We start from the raw sequence: 16,831 nt of genomic DNA on the forward strand, positions 1-16,831 counted from the left end.
TGGCACTTTCGTTCCCGTTCGCACAGTCCAGACAGGGGGGCAAAGGATTATTCATCTCACGTCCGCCGCGTAGGCAGAGAGATGGCTTGTTCAGACAGGCAGGCCCGCGGAGATGAACTTACGAGCGTGCCCAACACATCACAAGAAACGCAGAGAAGAATGATCCATGCAGCAGATGCCTTACAATCTAGTGATGAACTCGAAGGACAACCGAGAAGAGAACGCAGTCAGGAGGAGACCGGGCAGGTAGGATTACGGAGCGACTCCTGTTACAGTTGTCTGCTTTGAACAATAAGAAAATTGAACCTGAAGTGAAATGCACACACTGGGAGGCTATCATCGTGGGATAAGATACGATAGGAATGAAGGGCAGGCAGACACGGGTACTAGATTTGGGAAGGATGGCTTATTGGTAGGATGAGTGTGGACTCAAACAGACTGAATTATTTTGGTGCTGCACCTCTTGAAGTGGATAAATGATGAAAATCTGGAAAATTTCACCAGTGTTTTTAATTTTAATTGATTTGGGCTTAATGAAGAGGTAAAGGGATCTGGGGTAAGCCCATCTCAGTAAATGAACTGCTTTCCATTACCCCATCCAGCAGCACCACACTGCTGGGGGTTGGTCCTAGTGCGACGGAGACGCTGAGGCCAACCTTTTTTGGCAAATGTCACAAGTTAAGTCAAAAGTACAAGATGATGCTAGTCTAATAATCAGCTACCATCATCGTCCAGCGCTTCTGAAACCCCACTGCTGCAAAGGACAGGACAGCAGCAAATTTGGTGGCACCGACGCCTGCAGGATCGGACCCCCAAAGCCAGCACTGACCCGTGACTCTAAATGCCATCTTTAGCTCAGTGACTGGAGTCCACGTGCCAGACAGCAGTCGCCCATGCCACTTGCCATGGGTTGGCCACATCTTCCCGTACAAGAAACGTAAGAACTACCATCTCCCGGGCTAGACCCGAGGTCCGTCGAGCCCAGCATCCTGCCTCTGACCGTGGCAGTGGGGATGCGGCAGGGGAGGGTGAGCAGGGCACAGCCCAGCATTTTTACTCTCTGCTACTTTCCCACAGCAGCTTCTAGCATTCAGCAAGAACCTAAGACCACATGTGCTGCAGTCCCTGACTTATAACAACTGCCAAAGCCCACCCCCGCAAAAATTAAAACAAATCCAAGGGACATAAAGATAATGACGGGGACTTAAAGTAATGAGAGCAATTCATTTCATGCATGCAGGCAACATCTCTGCATCCAGGATCCGCTGCTAGTTCTCTACTTGAGCCATCACCAGGTGCGTAGGGGACAGAGATAAATTTGGTTCTTAAATGGCTCTTCATCTCGCATGTGGGGTGGGGGGTCAGTCGTCCTGGACACTTTAATGCTACCGTCCTAATCATTCTCTCTCCTGCTGGAAGTGAGTAAAATAGATCATCTCCTTAGAAGAGGCAATTTGCGGAGGTATAGATCCCAGATGCCCAGCCTTTGAGGTTCCAACAAGGCAGACAGCTAATCTATTTGGTTTTTAATTCTTCCTGTAGGAATCATAGTGGATTTTAGACCAATTTCACAATGCGTCTGATGACAGCAAGTTATGGAAGAGCTGGTGTGGGGGCATTGGGACAGAACAAACCCATCACAGGTCTGATTATCTTTAAAGCTTTCACCTGGAAGAAAGTCAGAAGGAACATGCAGCTGGCCCCAGCATATATAGTGCAAGACCTCCTCCTCCTCCTCGCTCCCCCACAGCCGATTTCCCCGTTAAACTGATTTACTGCGTTAATGAACACTGCCCTCCGTTACCTTGCGTGCGCTATCTGGTAAATGTCGGGAGGTCTATCGATTGCACAGACGGTCGGATGCATGCCCCAGATGAGAAATGAAGCCCCGGGCCCATCTGCCAGCCCCGCTCAGACTCGGTCATCTCCAGAACACAACTGCTCTCCCTTGCAAAAGGCACAAGTACACACCATACCCCAGCGGCTGCCGCCCCGTCAAGGGCAAGCAGAAGTAGGATGCCGGTAAGGCGAGTATCGTAAAACTTACGTTGTGAATAATGGTCGAGATATGCAAAAAAATCAGGTAGGCTCCAGACCTGAGCTTCTCCGATGCATGCACGCATGCAGAGCGGAAAGTCGCTGCATTTGCAAAAACGACTGCACTTCAGGGTCAGCCTGGGATACACCGGCACAGAGGAACTTATTTTCGATGCAAGGCAGCATGTTCAGTGGGATGCCAAAGGGAGGCAGGTGTCCGCTGTTGGGGCAGGAGGTGGAAGGGGCATGGGATGGCTGTGGCTCCCGTACTAACCACAGGACTGAGGCACGAAACTTTGTAGGGGGGATGATCAGGCATGGTGCAGGCCACCACCAGGACCATCAAATTTCTCCCACCCAAGCATCTCACACAGGAAAATTAGGCAAGACACTGAGTGCTCTTGGCACAGGGAGGAGTGGTCTCATTCAGCACCAAGACAGACTATGGCAGAGACACACGTGGGGCCTAACAGTAACCAAGGAACAGTTTTGGACAGGAAGCGAAGAACACCGTACTCAAATGAAACTGCAGGAGGCCCCCACGGAAAGAGCATGTCAAAGAGCTGGAAACTCTTTCTTGTTGAGACAAATACCATGGGATCTCGTACGACTACCGAGGCTCAGGACTCTGGCTGTACGTCTCAACTAAGAGAGATTTCTGTCAGTAGCAGAGCACCGAGGAGCCACAGGGCTGATGAAAGAAATAAAACCACCTCCTAGAAAAAGACCATCGCTATCTTCAGTGATCCTTGAAGGACTGCCGTCCAAGAGGGTGATGAAACTTCACTGGAGGAATCTCTCGGAATCGCAGCGTGACGCGGAAGAGCTGCAAGCTGCAGAAACAGTGAATGAATGCACAGGAAACGCAGGTACTAGCAGAGCAACATCCAGCAGCGCTGCTGGCCGACCGTTACAATGCAGTGACACGAGAAACAGGAATGCTTCTCTCTAGGCGAAAGGAACCGCCACGAGACAACAGCCCAGGACGTGTACCCTCAGCTTGAACGCTGCGCTGCATCCCAAAGAGCCTGGGCGCTTGAGCCAGGCACGAGCTGTTTAATAATTTACCCTTAAGGCATATTGCTGGTTGCACTTAAGTAGGTTAGGGTTCATTGTCTTAGAAGGTAGAAGTGTGTTAAATAGGATGCTAGGTGCATCTAATAAGAAAAAGGCACTGCTAAAAGCCTATAAAATTTCCAGCAAAAAAGAGGGGGTGGTGGAGGGGGGAGAACTGTGCTAAGAATCAATGGATTCGCATGCATGCGGAAGACAACGAGGTTTGAGAGCACAGAACGTCACCCGTTGAAGCGCAGCGCCCCATGATTCGAGGAAACCTCGAGGGTCATCTACCCCAAGCCCTGCACAGACGCGAGCTGGGCGAGTCACCAAGATTCACCGTTGGCACCAAACGAAGCTGCCGCAAGTTTCTAACCCGCAACTCCTGGCGTTTGGAGAGAAGAGTGGTTTTCTTTAGACCTGGCATCTCCATGCACAGGCAAACTGGGGCGAGTTGTGTTAACTGCACCGCCTCAGCTGATGCGTGAAGCACTGAAGTTTTCCACGGGCAGATAAAAGCCCACATAAGAGCTGCAGACATCTCACGTCGCCTGGGCCCCTCCTCACAGACACCCTGGGATTTTTAAGTCAAACTGAACATACCTCTGAAGTGTCCTGTGAGCTGAATCCCAGCTCGGCCTCTTCAAGAAGGCACCAGAGGTGATTCTGGCCAGGCCTGTGTTTTAAATTTGGGTATGGGAAAATAACCTAAAAAGGGATTTGAACCCGAAACATCTTGAAGAGCTGCACTTGTGCCCCAAACGGCTCCACCTCACCACAAAGCTGGTGTCTTTGCCCTGCACACGTGGCTCGGTCAGGGTATTTCCAAACCAGCTTTCAGAGGCCCGGCTGCTACACCAAGCCGTTGCCATCTCTGCATTTCACCATCACATTTCCAACCTCTGCTAGTCGGAGGCGAGCGCGGGAATGGATCCTTTCCAGCGTGGCAGAGCTGAGCAAGCCAGGAAGGAGGATCCGGGAGACGCTCAGCAGATCCCAGGATCAGGGTCATAAATGGCGGTGGGATCTCTGCTCAGCCGCGGCAGGATGTCGTCAGCGGGGCTGCTCTCCTGGAAGGGAAGGGGAGTTGGTACACGGCAAAGCCCGCAGGTCCCCACTTCAGCGTGATTTATTCCAGTGCGCTTCCCGTGTGTTTTCACAGTAGCCTCCTTGTTTAATCTAACTGTGTCTCCGTGCTTAACCGTTCCCAGGGGGAGACGATTTACCCACAGGCTTCAAAGCAGCTGATGGAAACAATATGAAGATAGGAATTTAATGCACCGCACCTGCTAATACACACCACGGCAGGAGAAGCTTATTTAATAGAAAACAACCTTACAGAGGCAGCAGTGAAGGGAGGCAAAGTTGCAACCATTTGTCTTTGCTCTGAGATGCTGCGAAGAAGGGGGTAGCTGAGTACAGAGACCACATCGAAACAAAAAAAGGCCTCAACGCTTCTCCGACCTACCGGTGCCACCGCAAATCATTACGTTCTGGGATTGCAGAACACAAACCACTTCATTTTCCCAGCGTCAACCGCTGGGACCTGCTGATCTTCCGCAGATCTATTGCCGGCGGCCTGTTATCTCTAGATCTACATGCCCACGTAAGAGCTGCCATTTACTGGGTCCGGCTGAATCCTGCGTCACACTGGCAGAGAGCGGATGCCAGCAGAGCGACCTGGGTCTGGACAGGGTTTCCCCCTCTTCCTCTCACTTGCAGCCTCCAGCATTTAAGGTCCAGGGAGCTCTGACTGGAGGCTGTGCCCCTAAATCCCATGCTCAATAGCTACTGTGAGCACACATTATTGCCCGCTTCATTCAGACTCCTCCTTTTAAAACCCAAAAGCTTAAGTTCGTTAAGATGCCAAACCCATCTCCGTGCAGCATGGCAGTACACCCGCTCTCAAATGGACCCGCTCTCCTTGTTGCATTGGGTTACTTCAGGGGACCCCATGTTGGCTCATATAGATGGCAGCTTCATACAGAGACCACCTGGTAGGCACCTCCGTCCCCTTCCCACATGCACAGCTCTCAAATGCGAGTAGTAGGCAAGGTGGGCTTCCGATGCTCCCGTGCACTATCCAGGTACCCACATGGCTCCTGTGGGACTATTTCCTTAGCAAGAGCAGCTAAACTTTCCAAGAAACGCCTGTGAGCCGTCTCCCGTTGCAACGTAACTGGTGGATGCGATGAGAGTCAGCCGGCACCCTTCCCTTCGAGACCTGCTGCCTTTTTTTATCCCTGCAAAATGCCTCGTGCACAGCTGTGGCACCGCTCCGCTTAAACAAGGCACCCAGAGATCCATAAAAATTGTACCCTGCGACTAGATGCTCCAGGCCACGAGCCAGTGCAGTGCCATCCTTCCTGACATATGCTGGCGGACACTGCACGTGAATCAGCACCTAGGAACCGGCACCTTATAAATAACAGGTTTTGGCTACCAGCTCTTCAGGCCAAGGGCTGGCTGCATCCCTGTGTCTGCGGAGTACCGAGCGTCCAGTTGGCAGGTGGCACCAAAATAACAGTGAGGGCAAGGCAAGGGGGTGTGATTTCTCTGCTGCGAGACAGGTCAAAAGGGCTGAAATGCAACACCCCTCTGTCCCCCACAATGCCACGTGGACAGCTACATTTCTTCCCAGTGACACCTGCCCTCCCCAATGTCCCGGTTTCGATCTCAAGCTTCCCCACGAGCAACGAGGCTCCTTGCGATGTAGCACGATGGCATCGAGCAGTAGAGCCCAACTGCACACAGGCTGCTTCATTTCCCAGCCCTGGGAGCACAAGTCGCCCCGGGAGGCCTACAGCCCCCCTAGACTCAGCTCTCCAGATCACCATGAAGTCTGGTTCAACTGGCCGTCTCCTCCCACTTTGGCAAGCGACGCTTGAACGGACATCCAAATCAAGAGAGCCGTGAGCACGGAGTCAGGTATCCAGGTTATAGCCGTATTGGTCTAGAGGCAGAAGAAATCAGAACTCGTGGTAGAGGTGATCTCTTTTATTAGACCAACTAGATTTTTGCAAAATCTTGCAATTAACGAAAAATTTTGCAAAAATTTGATAAAAGATATCACCTTTACCATGAGTTCTGATTTCATGAGTACAGAGAGGGTCTTTTTGCTCGCTTGGATTTGTTAACCAAGGTCTGGGACCCCCCCAGGGAGCTCTGGATCCAGATGTGCGTCCACGTGGCTCTGACTGACAGGATCCAGGAGTGGACAGGACAGACGGTTCAGAGCATCTCCCTGGAAATCCCTGCGTCCTGGGAAAAGGGAGTGAGCATCACACACATGGCCTGAATACCTGCACGTCTTCCTTGTCCCAGCATGGCCAGCAGCATCTGCACTGCCTCGGCAGGCCTGCCATGACGGAGAAGAGACAGAGCTGCAAAGAGACCACGCTTCTTCCTCCTCCGCAGTGATAGGCCTTTGTATGCTGGGACCTGCTCCAGGTGCCAACCTGCTACAGCTGGCAAAAGCCTTTCACAAAATAGTGTAAGAATGGGGAATATGTTCACAGCTTGACAGACATTTGCGAGGTTATGTTGCTTCGTGGGAGAAGCACAGAGCAGCCCGTGCCAGTGCAGGGGAACCAGGGAGGGAGACAGGCCAGAAGCAGGAAGGGAAAGCGATCTCGCTTTGTTTTCCACGGCCGTGGCCAGCAAAGGGCTGTGCTCGAAGAACTCGGTGCAGAATACGGCTCCTGAACACTTATTGCCAGCTCTCTCCCAAAGTCTGGTCCTGGCAAAGTGCTGCTGAGTCCGTCCTGCTGGGGCGTTGCTCTTTGCCTACATCAGGGTTCGATTTCCTGACTTTTTGACTCCTCCTCTTCTGAACTGCGTGCAGCTCTGGCATCTCACAGGCTTCCCTAACATCCCAATCCTGCAAACTTGTCTCTGCGGGGGAGCCTTACGCCTCAGCAGAGGCCCACAGAGGTGCCCAGGAAGTGGGTCAACACGTCTAGATCTGCTCAAGCACGGCGTTTTGTTTCCCTGCCCCTCCATACAGCGCGAAGCACTGACAGTCGTCACGTTCTGCTTCAGGGGTGCTTCACCCACTCACGAGAACTTCACTGCATGCAATATTTTCAGATGCTCGTCATTATAGTTTCTGTTTTCTTGCTTTTGCTTTAATTGTTCATAATGAATCATAGAAAATGAGGGTTGAAGGGACCTCGGGAGGTCACATCCAGTCCAGCCTCCTGCTCCAAGCAGGACCAGCCCCAACTACATCATCCCAGCCAAGACTTTGTCTACCCGGGTCTTCAAAACCTCCAAGGATGGAGACTGCACCACCTCTCTCTGGGTAACCTGTCCCAGTGCTCCACCACCCTCCTAGCAAGAGAGTTTTTCCTAATATCCAACCTCAACTTCCGTTGCTGCAACTTGAGCCCATTGCTCCTTGTCCTGTATCTGCCCCCACTGAGACCAGCCCAGCTCCAGCCTCTTTGCAGCCCCCCTGCAGGGAGGTGAAGGCTGCTATTCAATCCCCCTCGGTCTTCTCTTCTCCACACTACATCAGCCCAGTTCCCTCAGCCTCTCCTCACCAGTCCTGTCCCCCAGCCCCACAACCATTTCCATTCCCCTCCGCTGGACTCTCTCCAATGTGTCCACATCCTTTCAGTAGTGGGGGGCCCACAGCTGGACACAGCACTCCAGATGTGGCCTCCCCCATGCTGAATAGAGGGGAAGAATCACGTCCCTTGATCTGCTGGTAACCCCCCTGCCAATGCAGCCCAGGATGCCGGTAGCCTTCTTGGCACAAGGGCACACTGCTGGTTGACAGAACAACCTGTCACAGGAAACCCTCCCTAGGACTGACCCACAGTTAACCAAGTTAAACAAAACCCCATTTCTGGAGCCGTGCTGGGTGGGCTGGTAAAGATGGGCCCTGCTCATTTGAAATATTGAGCCCAGGGAAAGACTGAGCTTGACCACGAAGGCCTCCCCACACTTCACCTGTGCCAACAACTGCTTTGCCAGCTCACTGCCTGGACTGGCACATCCTCCAGGAACACAATCCTTCTGATTCCCCGAACCACAATTCTTCCAATTCTTTTCTGTGAATCAAAAAACAAACCCAACAAAATCCCTGAAAATCTCAGGTCCAATGGTACTTTGCTCAACGCAAAACAAAAGGTGCCATTCTGGAATCAAAATGACACCAGACTTTTAATACCATTTAGCAAACGCGTAAACTGCAAAACGAAATATCCTTTTGAATAGAAAAAGAAAAATGTTCCATGTATAAAATGATGAAATGCAACCATTTCTTTTTCTTTAAGGTTCTCCACAATCAATATAAGTTTTCATGGAGTTTTGCCCCCCGTGCCCCCAAATCAGAATTTCAGTGGAAAAGACCCATCTGGCTCTAGCAAACTCGCTCCAGAGCCGTTCTGTTCTCAGATTGTACTTTTAAGGATCATTCAGCCATTGCAAGTCATCATGATGGCTCATACAGAGAGAAGAGGCCTCTGAATCAGCATGGAGTGCAACATGGAAAGACCCTCTGGAGTATCACGGTGTTTATAGTTAGACGCATACAACATCATGGTCAGAGCTCCTTCTCCTCTCGGGTCCAAGACCTATCGTTTAACCAGAGGAGAGAAGCACGCAAAATTATACTTCTTGCTACTCGGCCAACATTAAAGCGTTGATTTATCTATCCCCCTTTAAGAATTATACGTCCGACGTAGCAGGGCTCTTCCGGCCCCCGTCAGTAAACGCCTTTGCTTTGTTAGCTCAATGACAGAGAAATTGGCTGGGACACCAGACATCTAAGTTCTGGTCTCGCTACTAATTCCCGCCTGTAAATTATTAATGATGTGTATAATGCTGCCTTATTAAGGACTTGTGTGTATACTTGTTCCGGGATTGTCCCATCTTTTAACAGATCAGGTGACTTCTAACCTCCGCGATTTATGCTACTCAAAAGGGAAAACCATGCTGGCAATTTGGAAAAGCAAGATTAAGGCTCTCTCATCGCATCTCATTTATTTGCAATTACTGCTCAAGCCGGAGGGCTCCGATACCGCAAAACAATTGCCGTTAACCCCTCATCCAACAGGCGTGGCGGCCTCGCTGACGCCCCGCAAGATAAGGCCAGGTTGATCTGATCAGCCTGAGTGGCCTGTTTAAAATTTCTTCCAGGTATGAAGACAAGACACTGGGAACGATGCAATGAATAATGGAGTTTTTTGGGTTTTTTTATGTGAGGCCAAAAAAAATCAGAAGTGGAGCTTGTGTCGAGGAGCATGGGGTACACGCGGCTTTTGGGAAGAGAAGATGTGTATGCACGGCACCTTGGAGCGCAGGTTAAAACAGATCATTTCCGAACCACCAAAAGTCTTCGCTTTGGCTTATTTTAGAAGGATGCTGAACTACCGCTCACCCCGCTGCTGTTGGCTGCCCTCCTCGCTGGTGCAGCAGCAGGCAGATGGGCTCCGCTGCCTCTCGGACACGGAAACGCAGAACGAGAGGAGATTTACTCCCGGCCTAAATTATTCAAAAGAAAAGGGACTGCGCATCTTTAACAAGCCATCGTTTTATGAAGCAAGGTTAACATTTTTACTTGATTCAGTAGAATATTATAAACTCTCCGGGGCCCATTTGAGGACTTTCTACTTCGAGCAAAAGGAACGGACTCAGCACTTTTTATATTATTTAGAGAATAAAATTAACCCTCAATGGCCCACGCTGGTATTTCTCCTTCCCAGTTAAATATGGCATGCTCAGCAATTTCCCCCCATATATAATTACAGGCTGCTATCCATCATCTGTAGGAGAATGCTTTTCTGACACTCTAAAAGTGACACCGTAAGCACTTTCACTAATAGAATAAATATTCTAAATATCTCTTTTATATTTTCATTTAAATTGGAATATTTTAAAATAATTGCAGGCGCGCTGGCTGGACGGCCAGTGCTGTGCCGGGAGAAGCTGCCAGCTTGCTTTGTTTTGCTTGGGAGGGGAGGTTGGCTCCGCATCCGGTGGCCTCCACGCATTGCCGCAGAAACCAATTAGGCAAAGGTTAATTCCTTGGCCTTCCTCTCCCTGCTCGCTGACCTCCCATGCTCCTGTTTGCTCTTCTTCCTCCCTCTTGCTGGGGGTTTGCTCTGCCGTCACTTCTCTTGCAGCATGTAGATGCTGCATGTTGCTGTCGACCACCTTACATAACGTTCAAACCTTGGACTGCTGATGTGCAAAGCCAGGATTGCTCAGACCCAACGCGGACGACGAGGAGCTCATGCAGCGATGAGAACCGCAAGTGCCTACTCTTGGGCTTTTGCAAGACCCTCCACTAGCAAACCTCTCCACCCACGCTCAACAGATAGCCACCAGCCCGTCAGGAGGTTATGTGCTGGGGATGAGTTTAGTGAAGCCTTTGGGCCCCTTTGCTGCTTGAAGAACTGCGAGGTGGGTGGCAATTTTCTGGTCACCAGCCTCACAGTCAGTTGTGACCTCTTCCAAAAGCTGGAGAAGATGAAACCAGCTTCCTCAGGCTCCACTTCAGCTCAGCTCTACAGCAGCTCATACAGGCAAGTCCCCCGACGGAGCTGCAACAGTAAGGAGGGGAAAAAACCTCCAAGCCCAGCAAGTATGCAAAACTGTGCCTAGGCAGACACTTATTCATGTGTATCTATTAAATGCAATAAAATAATATCATCCTATAGGCCCACTGGGGCATATTTGGGCTGGTGCCCTGAGATCTGGCAGACTCTATATAAACAAAATTATTACTTCATTAGTGGCTCGTTGTTCAGCTGCTGAGCCAATTTAAAGCACTGTTTGCAAAGTTCCTGTCAGGTTTAAATATGGTACTGGGGTTCTCCAGCTAGGAGAGGAGGCTTTCTCCTGAAGTTTGTACCTTGCCCTACATTCGCCTACTGGTTCATTAATGGAAGCGGCTGTGGTACGTGAGGCCCTTTTGGAGACATTTATCTGTCTTCTTTTCTCTACATAAACCTCACAAAGCACACCCTAATTAGTAGAGGGAGATTTAATGGACAGGAGGAGATGAACTCCCCTTGGAAGACCTGCTAGCTAAATATCTATAGGCACCACCAGGAGACTATGGAATAATCCAGATCATGCAAATGATCCATCAAAGCCCACTGCAGTACCCAGAACTAAAACAGACCAGACCAAGGGCATGGATATGTAGCCCAAAAACATGGCCTGAGGACTTGATGTCATCCAGTATGTGCCATCAGCTGGTTTATTCTGTTGGCAAATGTATTACTGCGGGGCATGGACAGATGAACATATATTCCTGTGCACTTCACTCTCCTCTTTCATGCTGTGACACCAGGATCAGGAATGGACAGAGGTGCAGGTATCCCAGGATAGCTGCACACTACTGTATGCTCAGCTATAGCCAGGCCTTGCCACTAGCTAGCAGAGAAGCAAGCAAACAGCTCCTCCAAGATGGACATAGACATGACACAAACTACTGCAACTTAGAAGCATAGGGTGGGAAGGGACATCAGGAGGTCACATCTAGTCCAACCCCCTGCTCCAAGCAGGACCAGCCCAACTACATCATCCCAGCCAAGACTTTGCCTTAAAAACTTCCAAGGATGGAGACTGCACCACCTCTCTAGGTAACCCGTTGCAATGCTTCACCCCCGTCCTAGTGGGACAGGTTTTCCTAATATCCAACCTAAACCTCACCCGCTTCTACCATCTTCAACTTACACCACCTTCAACTGCGCAGGAATAATTCTCCACTGGTTTAGGCAAAGTTCCCCCTGTTTAAGAGTATGCACCGCCTACAACTTTTTTCACACAAGTGGAAATTTGTTTTCTGTTCGCGCCTGAACTCTTTGTGCAATATGACCCCCCCGCTCTAACAAGACGGCTCCTTTAGCCTTGCCCGACAAGGCTTGATACTCAACTAGAAGACTAGAACTGGCTCACATACCCAGCAGAACCAGGAGAGAAACAGATGATCCACTAAAAGGCAAAGCAAAGCTCCTAGAAGGAATATGACTAGATAAAGGGAAACTTTAAAACAAATGAGGAGGAAAGAGATGTCTAGCAGTTATCCATTAGTCTATCCCTCTGGAGAGAGAGAAGAGCAGGAAGCAGACTACAGCATCCCAGAAAGTCAGAGCTTGCAAGCATCTCCCACACCCAACAATTCCTATCTGAAACCTGATGACCCACCATATGAGAAAGGAGTTGAGATATTTTATAAGCAACATGTTCTTCTCAACAAACAAAACTTCAACAGTCCTAGCACCATCCTCAAGAGATGCCTCTCTCAGGAAGATGTGTTAGGTTAACCTAAAAGAGGTTAAACCTAAAACAGACCTATATCATATATATATCTATATCTATATATATCATATATACATGTAGATGTCTATATGTAGATGTAGATATAGATGTCTATATGTATATGTAGATGTCATGATATATACAGATATAGATATCTATATCTATATCTATCATATATACATGTAGATAGATATATACATATCTATCTATATCTAGATATAGATATAGATATCTATCTAGATATAGACAGCCAACCTTGACGGCATACTAAAAGAAAAGAAGCATGTAGATGGCACAAAACTGGAAAGGATTGCAACCACTTTAAGGGATAGGATTAAAGTAAAAAGAGATCTCGGCAGACTGGAGAACAGGGCGACAGGATAAATGAAATTCAAGCCAGATGGACTCCAGGTGTTACATCCCGAGAGGAAAAAACACATGCACAGGGAGAGAATGGGGCTATGCAGGGCACTGCTGAGGACATCGGAGGATCACAAACTAAACAGGAGGCTGCAATGTGATGCAGCTGCAATAAAAAGCAGATGCAATTTGTGTTGCATTACCAGAAGCCCTGTAGGCAAGACAGGGGAGACAGAATCATAAAGACACAAGAACATAAGAAGTGTTTTACTGGGTTAGACCCACGGTCCACGTAGCCCAGTATCCTGTCCCCACCAGTAGCAGTAGCAGATGTCTTAGAGGCTGAGTACATATACAGAACATGGGTACAGTGTACTCCATCGGGCCATACCCTCCCCAACATCCACCATAAAAATAACACCACTCCACTTGATGATGGTTAGGACTCAGCTGGAAAATTATGCCTCGTTCACACCCTATATTTTTAAGGATGCAGAGAAGACCAAGAGACGCAACAAAGAGATTAGAATGCAAACTGCACAAGAAAGGCTGGAGGAACGAGGTACTTGGAGTTTGGAGAGAGACGGGGAGGTAGGATAGCAGCTCTCAAATATTTCAAAGGCTGCCATGAAAGTGATGGGGAAACACTGCCCTTCCTTGCCACAGTGGCCAGGACATTTTAAAGTTCATAAATTGTCTGGGGCTTAGTTCAAGTTTAACAAAATATTAAGTCTGATCTTATGCAAAGTCCATATAACTGCATCTGTCCTCCAGGTCACGGCACCAAAGTAAAAGGGTTTTCTACGGGGAACTGAGAGCCTTGAAAAAAGTTAAATTTGGAGACGGGACTCTCTGGATCACCAAAGGATACGACACTGCCTCAGTCAGGCACTAGCCTGGAGTAGGTCTACAACCCTTTAACAAGTTACCGTCTTGTTATTACGAGATCTGTGAAGTGTAAGGAAAAGGAGTCTGCAGCAATCGGTCTCAAGCTATGGTCCATGAACCACCACTGGTCAGAAGACGTGGGTGGCTGGACTGGTCCGACTCTACCTGTCCGACTGCTGCATCAGATGGAGAACAGCTCAGGTGCATGAAACACTCTCCTCACATTAGCTTTACGCCGTTTCAGATGTTGCTGTAGAGATGTCATGAGATTGCAGAGGACCACGTCTGCATGAGCTGCACTATTACGACTGGAAAGAGGCCTAATCTGCGTGATCTTGAATGGAGGAAGTCGTGCTATTGAGACGCATTTTGTTACCACTTGGGTTACACTGAAAAAGTTTGGGATCCATTACCCTACAATAGTCATTAATTGCCAGAAGACTCTTGAAAGCTATTAGAATAGTAAAAGGATATGAATTCAAGTCAGATGCATATAAATAAGAGTCGTTCTAAAGGCATGATCAGCATCAACATGGTTTCTACATACGCATCAGGGGCCTGCTAAACTGGGAAATCAAAGATCACCCATTTGCACCCAGACTGATAGGATGCTGAGCTCATTAGCCTGATCATCACATCTTCATCCCGTTTTAAAATTCATACCGTCAGGAGTGTCATTTCTACCACAACCGTTTTACTTTATTTACTACGGCTCCTCCTCATCAATTTTTAATTTCTAGTTCCATTAATCAACTGCATCAAAGTGCAAAGAGTGATGATCTTTAGGTAAAAAACAAGGTCTTGTGTACTTGTTAACAGTAATTACTTATTTTGACACCACCACTCTTATCGGAGAGCAATAACTTCCATTCCTACCTCTATTCTCGCAACAGCAAACAACAGCTGGTCTAGGTTTGTGGGTGCAAATTATTTTGCAAGTAATATAAATTAAGAGGCCTCACTGCCCACCTTTGTGCCTGCCACTGTAACAGCACACACAGTGCTGCTGGGAGAGCCTTACCAACACCTGCAAAGACTGCACTTGTTTATGTGGGGGCACAGAGTCAAAGCAAAGGTGACGGGCATTAAAAGAAAAGGGGGGAGTTCTTTGTCTTAATGAGTCTTGTTAGTGCGAGGGGCTGGTTGCAAATCCTTTCAACTTTTTCCCAAAGCAGCAACAGACTGGAAGGATCAGTGATGGTGCAAAAATAACAAACTGATAGGTAAGGGGCATGCCTCTGAAGGAGGGCAAAGACTGGAAGCATTGCTTATCATTCTGGCTTGATTCAACCACGTCATTGAAAAACACAATGGTCTATAAAGCGAGCAGCTGCCAGAATTACCGGACAGAGACGGATCCTCCTCTAACCCCAATGACTGGTCGGTAATGAACCCAGGTTGCTATTATAACTGAGAGCAAAGAAGAGGGAATCACAGGGCCTTCCGGAGGTCATCGAGTCAAGGACCAATGTCTAAATCGGCCCAGACAAACGTGCATCCTAACCTGCCCTTAACCTCCCAATGATGGAGACGGTTCTGGATAGGGATGATGGGGCTGGACTAGCTGACCTCTGGAGGCCCCTTCCAGCCCTACTTCTCTATGGGCATTTATACACGTGCTCTGGGAGCGGGGAGGGGTTGCTTTAATTAGACTGGCTGCGAGAGCCGCTCTAATTAAAGCGCCTGGAGCATCTTGTGTACTGGTGTCCCTGCACTTCAAAACGGCAGCAGGGGCACTTTAACTAAAATTTGTTTGACGAGTTTTAGTTAAAGCACTCCGGCATTTCTCAGTGGGAGGACGCTAGTACATGAGACACTGGAGTCTGCTGGAGTGCATTAATTACCATGCTCCAGCAGTCTAGATTAATCGAGTCTGCTCCGACGCGCTGTAATTACAGCCTATCGAAGCAGCCTCGCTACATGTCTATAGGCGCCCTATGAGTCTATGACTCCAGCCCCTTGCTAGGTGACCTGTTCCCAGTGCTGAATCACCCTCAGAGTTGGAAAGATGAGACAGCCAGGCAGACAAGGTGAAGACCAGAGCACTTGCACATTGCCTGCCCCTCCAGGTCACTCTGCAACCCAGGCATAATTTCTCCCTGACTGGTGTCATCTCCAGTGTGACCCTCTTGGCAAGCTTCGGGGGGTGGATAGAGAGTCTGGCCTACTGAACCCTTGGGGAAACGTCTCTCCTGAGCTCAGACTTGGCCAAGTGAAACTTCACGGCCTTGCTCAGGACTATATGGAGGAGTAGATCCCAGGCAGGTCCCAGATCGTTGTGTGTGATGGAGCAATCCAACAGACCCTTGGTCTTTGCACAGCATGGCCCTTTGCAATTCACGGCCCTTTGCAATTCACAGAGGGGTCAGAAGGTCTCGGCGTGGTGAGTTTTCAGCAAAGCTCAGTGGTTACGTCTCCTATACAACACCCAAGATGCTCCTTTTTAAACCAGTGACTCCATAGCCCCTCCTGGCCTCTCCCCCTGCTTTGCTTGTTCCCTGTGGTGCCATTAGCTGCAAGAGGTCAGGAGCAAATCCACTACTCAGGACCCTAACGAAGCCCTCTAGTGCATTTTAACAATCTAGCATGTCGGTGATGAATCCAGGAAGATATCCAGCCACGAAGTCATACAGCCAGTCTGATGCATGGTGAAACCTCTGTGCATTTTCCTCTGATGGGTCATGCTGATTTTAAGTGAGGCACCAGGCAGGGGTTCAAGAGATCTAGGTTGTTCCCACCGCTGCCAAAGACTTGAAATAAAACCATGAGCCAGTCACCTCATCTCTTTGTGCCTTGGTTCCCTATCTGTTAAATAGGAATAATAGTCCTCCTTTTCCTCCCACCCCTTGTCTGTGAGCTGTCTGGGGCAGCGAATGCCCCTTACCATGTACACGGCACTAGCGTTATGGGAAATCAGATCTTGTTGTGACTTCTACCATCGACTGTATTATAAATAGCATTGCTTCCTACGTCTTTGTTTCAACCGAAATTCTGCAAGCTCCCACGTGGCCCTTACAAATTCCACCCAGCGCAGATCCAGCCACTGGGAAAACTGGTGGCCCACTGCTCCAGCACCTTTAATTGGTTTCTTTTCTCTACATGGAAGGAAACAAAGCCATTTTGCCCATCAGTGTTCTGAATGCACAATACTGCTGTTCGTCACACCCAGGTGTTCGACAGCTTTCGGCTCTACTGCTCCTCTCGGTGTCAC

At 49.0% G+C, this 16,831-nt stretch overlaps 1 protein-coding gene across 2 annotated transcripts in view; it reads right to left on the reverse strand.

Annotated features, from left to right (window-relative positions):
• The window catches only part of ZC3H3 (zinc finger CCCH-type containing 3), a 271,056-nt gene that overhangs the window by 54,546 nt on the left and 199,679 nt on the right, over positions 1-16,831 (reverse strand). The window lies entirely within an intron of this gene.

This window comes from Alligator sinensis, unplaced genomic scaffold, assembly GCF_000455745.1.
Source record: "Alligator sinensis unplaced genomic scaffold, ASM45574v1 scaffold1054_1, whole genome shotgun sequence".
In the NCBI taxonomy this organism is placed as follows: domain Eukaryota; kingdom Metazoa; phylum Chordata; order Crocodylia; family Alligatoridae; genus Alligator; species Alligator sinensis.